This window comes from Ambystoma mexicanum, chromosome 8, assembly GCF_040938575.1.
Source record: "Ambystoma mexicanum isolate Mex_15411 chromosome 8, UKY_AmexF1_1, whole genome shotgun sequence".
NCBI classification, from domain to species: Eukaryota; Metazoa; Chordata; class Amphibia; order Caudata; family Ambystomatidae; genus Ambystoma; species Ambystoma mexicanum.
The window spans coordinates 834,405,898-834,418,165 of NC_090929.1; positions in this window are offsets into that span (position 1 = coordinate 834,405,898).

Sequence of the window (12,268 nt, forward strand, 5' to 3'; positions counted from 1 at the left end):
GAGAAGATTGCGTGAATCAGGTCACAAGTACATGCTGATCTACCCGGCAAAATTGAAGGTGTTCCACAAGAACAGAACTTTGTTTTTCGAGACCCCGGAGGATAGTATGGGATGGCTGGACATGCAGAGCTGCCCTGAGAACCCGATATGGAGAAGATAAGTAGCAGAAGTCTGGGGCACCCAGGGTGTACCAGCCAAGGACAATGGGACTGGAATATAGTCTGAGACATGGCTTACGGGAAGGTGTTGCTTGGGCCATAGGTATGTAGGATCCGTTGGCAGGGAGAAACTTTGATATCAGGGCGGGAGCCTTACAGAAACTGCCCTCATACCCCCATAACGAGAAGTCTAGTTAGGTCACCGGTAGTCCGGTGACACTGTGCAGGGTTCTTGGCCTCGGCATTCCGAGGCAGGACCAAACACGGGGGGGAGCCTGAGATCCAGGGATGGAGCTGGGCACGTGTTGGGATGGGGCGGGGTGAGGGGAGGGATGGGGTTGTGTGCAGTGGTTTAAAGTTGGGAAAGGGGAGAGGGGGGAGTTTGTTGGAAATGGGTAGGGAACAAGACAAATTTTGCGTCACTTCAGACAGGAGGGAAACTGGGAGGGGAGGCGGGATACTCCATAAATGGCGTCAGGTAGTCAGAGTGGTCACTTGGAATGTGAGGGGCCTCAATAGCTACCTGAAGCGTAACAAAGTGACGATGTACCTGAGAAGGATGAGGATCGATATAGCCAACAAGCCAGCAGTGAGCACTAGGATAGATTATGCAAGTTGAGCTACAAGAAATATGTCGAAAGACAGCATGCGGGGGGAGACAAGCCGGGCACATTGCTGGCCTGGTTATATAAATGTGAAACAGCACAACCGGTGATCAGGGAAATTAGGGGAGACGAAGGCCAGATTTGGAATACCCAAGAGGGAGTAAACGGAGAGTTCCTTAGATGTTATAAGCGCCTTTATGAGGACATAGGAGAAGATAAGGCCCAAGAGATCCAGGATACATTAGAAGACATAGGCTTGCCCACGGTAGATGATCTGGAACGGGCAGACCTGGATGCTCCAATCACCTCAGACAAACTAGAGATAGTGATCCAGCACCTGCCCACATGCAAAGCTCCGGGGTCGGACAGGCTCCCCAGTGAATTCTATAAAACATATAAACAAGAGCTGCTCCCCCCGCTGCTGGCCATGCTTAATGAGGCGTTTGAGCGTGGTAGGTTGCCGGAGTCCCTACGGGAGGCGGTGATCATCCCGCTCTTAAAACCAGGTAGGCCAAGCACAGATTGTGGGTCTTACAGACCCCTATCGATGGTTAACCAGGACAGCAAAATCCTCACGGCTGTGCTGGCAAACAGGCTTAAGCGAGTCATCGGGAGACTGATACACCCCGACCAAACAGGCTACGTCCCTGTTAGGAATATAACTGACAACCATAGGAGACTCCACCATATTATTGACCAAACAGAGCAGGACCCTGGCGAACTGGCAATCGTTTTGCTGGATGCGGTTAAGACCTTCGACTCAGTGAGATGGCCTTGGCTGCTAGCGACTCTTACAGAATATGGAATGGGGCTGGGGTACCTAAGGTGGGTTAAAATGCTGTAAAGTTCCCCAATTGCAAGGGTCAAAACGGGTGCTACTATCTCGGATAAATGGCAATTTAGCAGGGGCACTAGACAAGGCTGCCCTTGGTCGCCTATGCTATATATCCTAGCGTTTGAGCCACTGGCAGTATGCCTCAAACAACAATATGGGGAGATAGGGATCCACACGGCGGGAGGCTCCCATCTTATATCCTTGCATGCCGATGACATACTTTTATATCTACGCTTCCCAGAGGAGAACCAACAATATGTCCTGGAGGTGATGGAACGATACGCTACCCTCTCGGGCATAGCAGTGAACCCCAAGAAATCCAGTTTGTTTCCCCTGTGGAGATATAGAAGTAGCCTACCGGTATTGACAATACCCTGGCGTACTGAGACGTTCCGATACCTTGGTATTGACATTTACCACACGACAGGAAAAGAACACAAACACAAAAGGTATTAAAAATAGCATGGGATTTTGGTCCAGACTACCCCTGGCCATGATGGGGAGAGCGGCCCTGATTAAAATGGTAGTCCTGCCCAGACTGTTACATTTCTTTGTAAACATCCCATATGTGATTCCCCAAGCGCTTCTTCGCCAGACTCCTCAGCTTGTGCAGGGGGTTTATATGGCATAACTCCAGGAATAGAGTGGCCCTCTGGAAACTACAAAACTCGTGTGACAAGGGTGGTATAAACCTACCGAATTTCGAGTTGTATTACTTGGCGGGACAGCTGCAATATGTGGCCAGGTGGTTGTCTGAGGAGGAAACGGCTAATGCTAGGCTGTTATATAAGGATCCTGCTCCCTACTACCTTAGAGAGACCGCGTGGTTGCCTAAGGCGAAGACACTGGGAATGGCGAGGCTGCTGGTGCTTGGCCGGGAGGTGTGGCATAGAGCATGGCGGCCCGTGGGATGCCCAACCCCGCTCTCCATGCAGGTACTGCTAGTGGCGCTATGCGGAGAGGACTCCCAAATGATAAAAGGGGTCTGTAAATACTGGGAACCGGTGAGCCTGGCTACTCTTGGGGACATGGGGCAGGAGGGGGAGGCGCTGGACTTTCAGAGGCTAACAGTGGACACCGGAGTGCACAAGGGCCAACATATTACCTATTCCAGAATCATCAGACAGGTGCGAGAAAGGTGGCCTGCGGCAGTGCTAGCGGAACAACCTGATGCTACCATCAAGACGATGTATGACATCTCGGAGGGTGGGCATGAAATATCCCGCATATATGAGCTACTGGGAACCAGGGTGGGGAAGGAGTTGTTCCAACTGAGGCGAGATTGGGAAGAGGAGGTGGGGGAACCCATGTCGTATGGGCAATGGGACAGAGCCCAAAAGTATCATAAGAAGGTGTCCCGAAACGCGAGGCTCCAGCAGATCCAATTATATATCACTCATAGAGCATATCTGACCCCCAGCAAAATTGCCAGGTTTGGTGGCCCAGTGATTCAGGAATGCCCCAAGTGTGGGGAGGAGGAGGCGGGATGCTACATATGTTTTGGGCTTGCCCGGAGGTGGGAAGGTTTTGGACAGAACTGAAAATGTGCTTGGCAGAGAAAGGTATCACGCTGGAGGTGGAGTCAGCTTGGGCATGCATGCTTGGGGGCTTTCCCAGACCACGCAACCTGAGCCACATTATCAAGATGAAGGACGTGGCCTACATCCTGGCCAAAAGGAGGATTATAATGGCCTGGAAAGCAGCCTACAGGCCTAGAATTGTGATGTGGTGGGCTGATCTCATGAAGTGGGCAGAGGCAGAAACGGCCGCCTGGTACGAGGCGGTCAGCATGAGGGATGGTGGGACCCCTGATAGCACGGAGACAATTGGTGGCCTCGATGGCGGGACCTCCCCAGGACGACCATAGTGAGGATGACACGGAAGAGACAAAGGCAGCGGATATGTCTGAAGATGAACAGGCTGATGATATGGACACAGGGGCTCGAGTTAATGGGGTGGGAGGGGGAAGGACAGAAGAGTGTACTCTGTAATGCAATGCTGTAAAACAAACATGGAAGTCCTATTTGTTTGTAATGTTTGGTGTGTTGTTTAAAATAATAAACTATTTAAAAAAGAAAACATTGTGTAGCTAGGGGACATTGGATTGGTTGAGGGATATGGTGGAGGACTATGGCTATGGACGTATGGCTATGGACGACCTAGAAACACTTTGTAATAGAAGTATGCAGCAATAATATACGGTTTGGAGTTTGCCCGATCTTAAATAGTATTGCATTACGACTTGTAAAGGGCATAGAAGACAGGATGCAGTAGCAGTGCTAAGGTAGTCTGGAGCAGAGGTAGAAAACAGGATTACTTTGTAATAGGAGTATGCAGCAATAATATACGGTTTGGAGTTTGTCCGATCTTAAATAGTATTGCATTACGACTTGTAAAGGGCATAGAAGACAGGATGCAGTAGCAGTGCTAAGGTAGTCTGGAGCAGAGGTAGAAAACAGGATTAGTCTAGCGGCAGCAGGAGTTCTTTTTTAACAGGTATGCATTATACTGGTAAAGGATACATACTTTATGTGAAAGGAGTTCAGAAAAGAGCGCTTCCTTGCGCTCCACGATGCGAACAGGCACAAACAGGGCCTTTTCTACGTGGGCCTTCTCAGAAGTGGGCCATGGGACTTGGAAGCTCTGTGTATGACCGCGCTGCATGAAGCAGCTCCACCCAGCTGATCAAGAATCAAAAGAATCGAGACGCACCTCGTGCAACATCACGCTGCATGGGAAATGTGTAATAACTTGGAAGCTGATGTACACCCGAGCCAGCAGGTAAGTTATTAAGTAGATTTATTGTAGTTCAATTCCAGGAACAAAACATTGGCATGTCCTTTCCAAGTCAGCATAACTCCAACTGCCAAGCTTAGAACCCTCACACACCAACACTCCACTCACACTGACATCACTACATTCCATTTAGCAGTGATGTCATCCACTCAGCTAGTAAGCACAATACAACACTTCTCCCTCCTTTACATTGTTGGAAACAGAGAATGATCACACCTAAACCATCACCAGACAAAACCCCTGCATGTACGTGTGGCCAGCACGTAATGCTCCAACTAGTTACACCACTGGCGACAAGAAACTGCCCCCAGATAACTCCAAAACCCCGACACACCAAGGAACAGGAAGTGCTCCACCAAAGGAGTAAGAACCCAATAAAACCTACATGGCACCCCCAAGATACTAACACTGTGCCAACACGTTGGGCCACTTGACACGTAAGTGTCTACCAAACCCTTATACCAAGTCCTACGCCCAAATCTACACCACTTCCACTCCTCCCTTTATAACAAACAGAGAGGAACCCAACGCATTCTACAAAGGGCTCACTCCTTCCAAAAACAGAACTGGACAACCTTCGAGAAACAAAATAAAAACTACGCACCTCCACCTGTTCCAAGCTGCCCCTTAGAACCTAGGTCCTGCCACGACCCAGCGTCCCCAATAGATAACTACCTAACACTCCTCAACCCTCAGTGCACAAACATCCTCCCGTCCTAGTCTGCCCCCTAGGACACCAGGGCTGCCACCCCCGGGCACACTCCACACAGCTCAACAGAGCAACAACAAGCACAACACGGAACAGTTCACTACAGCACCCCTAAGGATACCACAAAACCACCAAACCCTTAACCTTAGAGAACCAACTCGCAAGAAAGCGGCACACAGCCAGGACCAAACACCTGGACTAGACACGCACCAACCACACACTAACCACCCTGGACCCCAGGTCCAGCCTACTGCCAGCCGCAGCACACCTACTACGCACCTTGGACCCCAGGTCCAGCCTACTGCCACCCGCAGCACACCTACCACATACCATGGACCCCAGGTCCAGCCTCCTGCGAACGCAAAACGCAGCACACTTCACTTACTGGACCCCTGGTCCGGCCAAACTGCACCAACGCAGCACACTCGCCACTCATCATGGACCCCAGGTCCAGCCTCACCTGCTGCACCCCAGCAGAACACCTAATAACCAACCACTCCCACACAACGCAACGTTCACCTCATGCACCAATGCAAACCCCCAAACCGGATGGTTGGCATACACGCAAAACATTGCACACATTTTAAATACAAAATGATGTGTAAAAATGCATATCACGTAATTATTGGTAAAGGATAACTGTAGGCGCATATAAATACACACAGCACTGGATAAACAATGCTGTTCACAAAGCAATTCAACCCGCAAGTGCCCCCACCCACGAGTCCGTACCCCCAATAATGGAAATACAACCTGCAAGAAAACATTTTAAGTAATGAACAGTTCCATCTGCAAAGAATCATTGAATGAGAGAAAACAATATGCAACGTAATACAAATAATGCAGGAACACACTCAACAACTTCTCATTAGCACACAAGATTGCAATTTCTCAATACATTAACACAACAACATATCACTAGTTCACACTCACCAGTGGCATACTACAACCACAACCCTAAGAGACAGCCACTCACACTCATACAAAACAACCAGCGCGCGCGCTTCCACTTCACTGACACGGGCCCAAATGACACGGGCCCAAATTACATATACACGCTACACCCAAAACACAGCCGGCATAACTACCAATGAATCTCACTAGTGAACACAGTTCTCCATCAAAGGGAACGTCCTCCTCCTCGCAACGGACCGCATTGATAGGGATCTCCACTGCTTCCAGGCCCGCGCGTCGCCACAACTCCATACACCAGGCGCAGGCAATTCCTCCATTGTACCTGGCCTGATGGAATTCCAGCACCAAGAATTCTCCTTGCTGCATCCCCTCGTCGCAAGTTGAAAATCGTCCGTGGAGTCGCGATCAAATAAATGCACATCCCTGTGCTGCGTACTCGCCATACAAAACAGTTCCCCCTTGCGTTCCTGCAGCTCGCGCTGATAAACACGAAGCAACAGGGAAAACGTGAGCCCTGACGTGAGTTCTATCCATTCGTCAGCAATACGTCCGCGTTCCAGCGTAACGTGCTGGAACGCATGACGCATGGGACCCCACGTCACCATTTGCTTAGAGTTGGGGTCGCAGCAACATCTCTCCCGCAAAACAACGGAGGTGATTCACCAAGGTCCACAGCACCAGGAACCCTTTTTCAGGACGCTCTCCCTCCGCTCACACAGCACGGAACACCAAGGCCACCAGGGGAAAGAGTCACCATGGTCCCCTCCGCCACATGCTCTCCGACTCGCTCTCCCCGGCACCGATGCTCTCCGACTCGCTCTCCCCGGCACCGAAGGCAGTCCGGACTCCTGCTTCACACGCGTCTCCGCCCAACACGTGGAACACGCCGTTCGGGTGGCCCTGTGGCCACGCAGAAAAATGCTCCCACTCCTTGCAAACTGTCTCGGAAGCCCCACACCAGCAGCCGACACCTGTGCCGCCGGACACTCCACACCGGAGAAGGTACGGAGGCTTCCCAGGGCACCGCACACCGACCCGTGTGCCGACAGGCGCCCCCCAGCACCACCCGGTCACTGGAAACCTCACGCCGCAGCCGACACCTGTGCTGCCAGACACTCTACAACGGAGCAAGCTACAGAGGCTTCCCAGGGCACCGCACACCGACCCGTGTGCCGACAGGCACCCCTCAGCACCACCCGGTCACTGGAAACCTCACACCAGCAGCCGATACCAGTGCTGCCAGACACTCCACACTGGAGAAGATACAGAGGCACTGCACACCGACCTGTGGCGCTTGGGTCCGGCGGCCCTCTCAGAGTTGCTGTGCAAACCTGCTCCAACACACAACCTGTGTGCCGACTGGGTTCCCCAACTCAGCACCGCCCGGCCTGCTGAAAAAGGACACACAGCCCAATCGAGGCAACTCTGGATCCGAAGCCTGCTGACAACTGCATCATGGACATGGATTCAAAGGAGGGCAATGTTTCCTGGTTCTCTGTCCCCTCCACGACAGGATCCCATCCTCGTCGCCAGTGTAATAACTTGGAAGCTGATGTACACCCGAGCCAGCAGGTAAGTTATTAAGTAGATTTATTGTAGTTCAATTCCAGGAACAAAACATTGGCATGTCCTTTCCAAGTCAGCATAACTCCAACTGCCAAGCTTAGAACCCTCACACACCAACACTCCACTCACACTGACATCACTACATTCCATTTAGCAGTGATGTCATCCACTCAGCTAGTAAGCACAATACAACAAAATGCAAGCAGCTATTCCCTCACGCTCTGGCGCACTGCGAGGTATGTCCAAGGCAAAGGCGTGTGCTCCTGCATAACCCCATTTGCTACGTCCACAGCTGTTCTTGAAATAAGATATCTCCGTTTGTCCCAACTATGCCTGCCTTGATAATGGCCGCCGTGCGCTTTTCAGCACGATAGCGATGCTATTGGTATGTTGCTAAGCAACGCTTTCTTGTACTTGAACCAGAACATACTGCTGGTAGGCGGAAGCTGGCCCACTTCTGAGAAGGCCCACATAGAAAAGGCCCTGCTTGCGCCTTTTTTGCCCCATTGCTGAACGTTCCTGGCAAGGGCAGGAGCCGTTTCCAGTCGATGAGCACCATAGACATCATCTCCAGCCACGTGGAAGCTCTGCGGATGACCACGCTGCATGAAGCAGCTCCACCCAGCTGATCAAGAATCACAAGAATCGAGACGCACCTCGTGCAACATCACGCTGCATGGGAAATGCAAGCAGCCATTCCCTCACGCTCTGGCACACTGCGAGGTATGTCCAAGGCAAAGGCGTGTGCTCCTGCATAACCCCATTTGCTACGTCCACAGCTGTTCTTGAAATAAGATCTCAGTTTGTCCCAAATATGCATGCCTTGATAATGACCGCCGTGCGCTTTTCAGCACGATAGCGAGGCTATTGGTACGTTGCTAAGCAATGCTTTCTTGTACTTGAACCAGAACATACCACCGGTAGGCGGAAGCCGGCCCACTTCTGATAAGACCCACGTAGAAAAGGCCCTGTTTGCACCTTTTCGCCCCATTGCCGAACGTTCCTGGCGAGGGCAGGAGCCCTTTCCAGGCGATGAGCCCCATAGACATAATCTCCAACCATGTGGAAGCTCTGCGGATGACCGTGCTGCCTGAATCATCTCCACCCAGCTGATCAACAATCCAATGAATCGAGACGCACCTCGTTCAACATCACGCTGCATGGGAAATGCAAGCAGCCATTCCCTCACGCTCTGCCGCACTGCGAGGGATGTCCAAGGCAAAGGCATGTGCTCCTGCATCCTGCATAACCCCATTTGCTATGTGCACAGCTGTTCTTGAAATAAGATATCTCCGTTTGTCCCAAATATGCCTGCCTTGATAATGCCCGCCGTGCGCTTTTCAGCACGATAGCGAGGCTATTGGTACATTGCTAAGCAACGCTTTCTTGTACTTGAACCAGAACATACCGCCGGTAGGCGGAAATCGGCCCACTTCTGCTTTGAAATTCCAAAACTATAGCTGAAGATGTCCCCAAAAACATCAAAATCTAAATCCCTCAGCAGAATGGTGATACTGTCCATATTCAAAAAAAGCAGATGTCTCTACTTATTTTCTACAGAGGACATTGAATATGTGAAGTTTCCGGATCAGAAAAATGTGTTTATGGTGGAAATTGTATGACCTCAAAAAAAGCACTAGCTGCAATTTTAAAGGCAAGCAAAGAGCTTGAACAAGAAGGACTAATAGTGTATATCTCCCTCCCCAGCTCCCCCAGAGCCCAGCCAAACCAACAAGAGTGGCACAAGGCGATGGAGCAGCGGGATGGAAGGGGCCCTCGGGGGCCTGGCGTAGAAGGGAAAGGAACAGTTACTCAAGAAGCATTGCTGCAGGAAAAAAACATTGGCAGCTCTACCCGACATACTGACACAAGTTCTGAGAAGCATGGGTCTAGGCACCCAGAGCCTTTAGGCAAAAGGTATTGAATATGGTCAGCTAGAACACAAGAGGTTCCAGCATGTTCAGGGTGAAAGAAACAAAAGACTACTTATTTGGGAAGATGGATATTTTGGCATTCCAAGAAACCTGGCTGGTAAACCCAATAGAGATAGAAGGTTTCACAACATTCTGCTTACCAGCCAGGCAAAAGGGAGGCCGGTGGGGGGATTAATCATCTCGATTAGAAAAAGTACCAGCAAACATGCCACCCAAATCTGGAAAGGTGAAATCTGAATACTGGCCTGCAAAATCAATTCTTCCACTGACCCAAAAGAGACTGCTTTAATTTTGAGAAATGTTTATTGGAATCCTGAATCCTCTAAAATTCTGTGTTTTTTTGGGAAAACTAGCAGAATTGCTGGGTAAGATCAAGATAGAATGGCAAGAAGCAGATATTCTGCTGGCAGGAGATTTTAATGCAGGATGTGAGTGTTAGGAAAGATTTCTTAATTGTGGGTAATTTTCCTTCCATGTGGCAACCCCTAAACCTTTTGCTGTTGTTTTCACCAGGATCTAGACTTTGCCAGAGAAGTGCAGCCTTCTGCCGCACTCCTCTGGGCTTTCGCTCCATTCTTACGGGGAAACTGACATGCCCTTAAGACAGTCAGTACCAGGAAACGTTGTTTTCCGTAGTTTCTTTATCATGTTGCAGCTTTCGTGCAGCATGACACAAGAGGGCACTGTAAGCTAAGTTACTGCTCTCTTGGGTCTCTAGTCTTCTACAGGCCCTAGATACTCTTTTTGGATTGTAAATGATCGGTGCAAGTGAATCACGGACGGGACTGGTGGCAGCGATCGTTTCTTGTGTTTTTGAGCTCCTTTTGGCGTTTTAAGTGCGTTTCTCGTGCTTAGCCCAAAACGGTGGCCTGGCTCCCAAAATGGCCAGACCATGAGGCTCTTTGTCCTGTCCGCTGACCGTCTTGCCCCCTTCACCTTCCCCAGGTCGAGCCGACCCGGGGCCTTCCTTATTTGGGCATGTACTTTCCCGCGAAACACAGATGCTTTTGCGGGCTTCTACAAGCCTTGTATGTGCCTCCAGGATGTGGGCTGGGATGTCTGGTCCCAATACACATCCTGGGTGCCAGAGAGTCTAGTGTGGTATGAATGCCTGGGACCACTGTGGTCCGTGATAGGTCCACGTATGGTGTGAGTGTTTTGTGAGCAGATCTCCCATTGGGTCCTCTCCGTTTTGGCACGAAGGGAACCGTGGATAAGAGGAGGCTGGAAACACCACTACCATGTTGATCTCCTGAGTTCTCACGAACAAAGGGATACAGGAGCCAAGTATCCTGCAACCACGAGGCTGAACCAAGGAATCGCTCGTGACCCGCTGAAGGACTGCTCCTCTGCACTGCTGTCGCTTTGTGAAACCTTTTCTACCTCGGATCGAACGAGAAGGCCTGTACTGGTACTTCGACCCTTGGAATAGCGGGGACAGCTATTCTCGGCACCTTCACCATCTCCTGCACGTAAGCCTTCGGAAGTGTCTCTGGGCCATCCAGCAAACTGACCAGCATACCCAGGAGTCTGGCTCTGTAACCGCCGTCAGGCTGTGTTGTATTTCGAGTCCTTGTCACTCTCACACGATTCGTACACTTGGCATTCCCAGGTCTGAAGTGAGTAGTGTACATTTGGCTGAGATACACACGGCCGCTCCGTTGCCCTGCCGAGGTAACAAACTGTGCGGGTTCACTGCGTTTGGGACGTCCCCAACTCATCTTCTGCTGCTGCGGAATCTACACGACGACGAGACGTCCCCTGCTCCTATCTGAACCTGCCAGCACTGAAATGGACGCAGAGAAGCCTGGGTATGCTTGCATCGGGGACCGGTGAGTAGCCTAGCTAGGAACTGGTCGCCCTCCTGCAGGAGCCCATAGCTTTTCCCCCGCTGTGTCTAAAAGCACACCTTTCCGTACTCGCGCTCTGCTTCTGCCCACAGTGGAGGCTGCGCTTGAGTCACGGAGCTCTGTTCATCTTCATTTGTTCACTGAACTGAACTGCCTGATTCCCTCGAAGAGACTCCCCTTTTTTGCCCGTTGGCACCAGCGTGTGCAGGTACTTTGGAGCACAAGGCTCCACTCTTCGTAGGGTTTGGACTTCCTTTTAGTTAGGTGGCTCTGAAGACGGACTGGGTCTGATTATTTTTCTCAGTGCCTGTTTTCCTCCCCATCTAGGTGGTCTACACATTTCGTGCGTCTAACGCGTTAGACTCGTTTTGTATTTGTATATATATTGTATTGGTTTGGTATGTGTTGGTTTACTCGAGTTTTATTGTGATTTCTCGCTACGGTCATTGTTGCAAAGGCCTTGGAATAAATGTGTCTATATTTTTAATATAACACCTGTTTGGAGTAATCTGTAAGTGTCCTTGCTGTGTGTGCTCATTGCGGGCTTTCAGTTACCTTCGCCCCTCTTGAGACCTAGTCTTGACCGCTGCGATTGCTACCCTGATTGGTCTGGCTTGTCCAGAGGTTACCCTGTTCCAAGAAATTGGGCTGGCCTTCTGAACCTCTGCCCCTCCCGGACAGAGTTCAGAAATCCGTCTTAACAAATTGGTGTACAGCAGTGGGATACGACTGAAGGTATCCAGTGTTGCGCACAAGTGAAGGCATTTCAAGTTATTCCTACCAGGACACGTAGTATTTGTATTTTGTATTTTATTTATTTATAAAGCGCAAAGAACCAGGCCCAGGGGCAACCGGGCGCATACTTTTGAGAACATGTTACAGCAAATAATTACATTACAT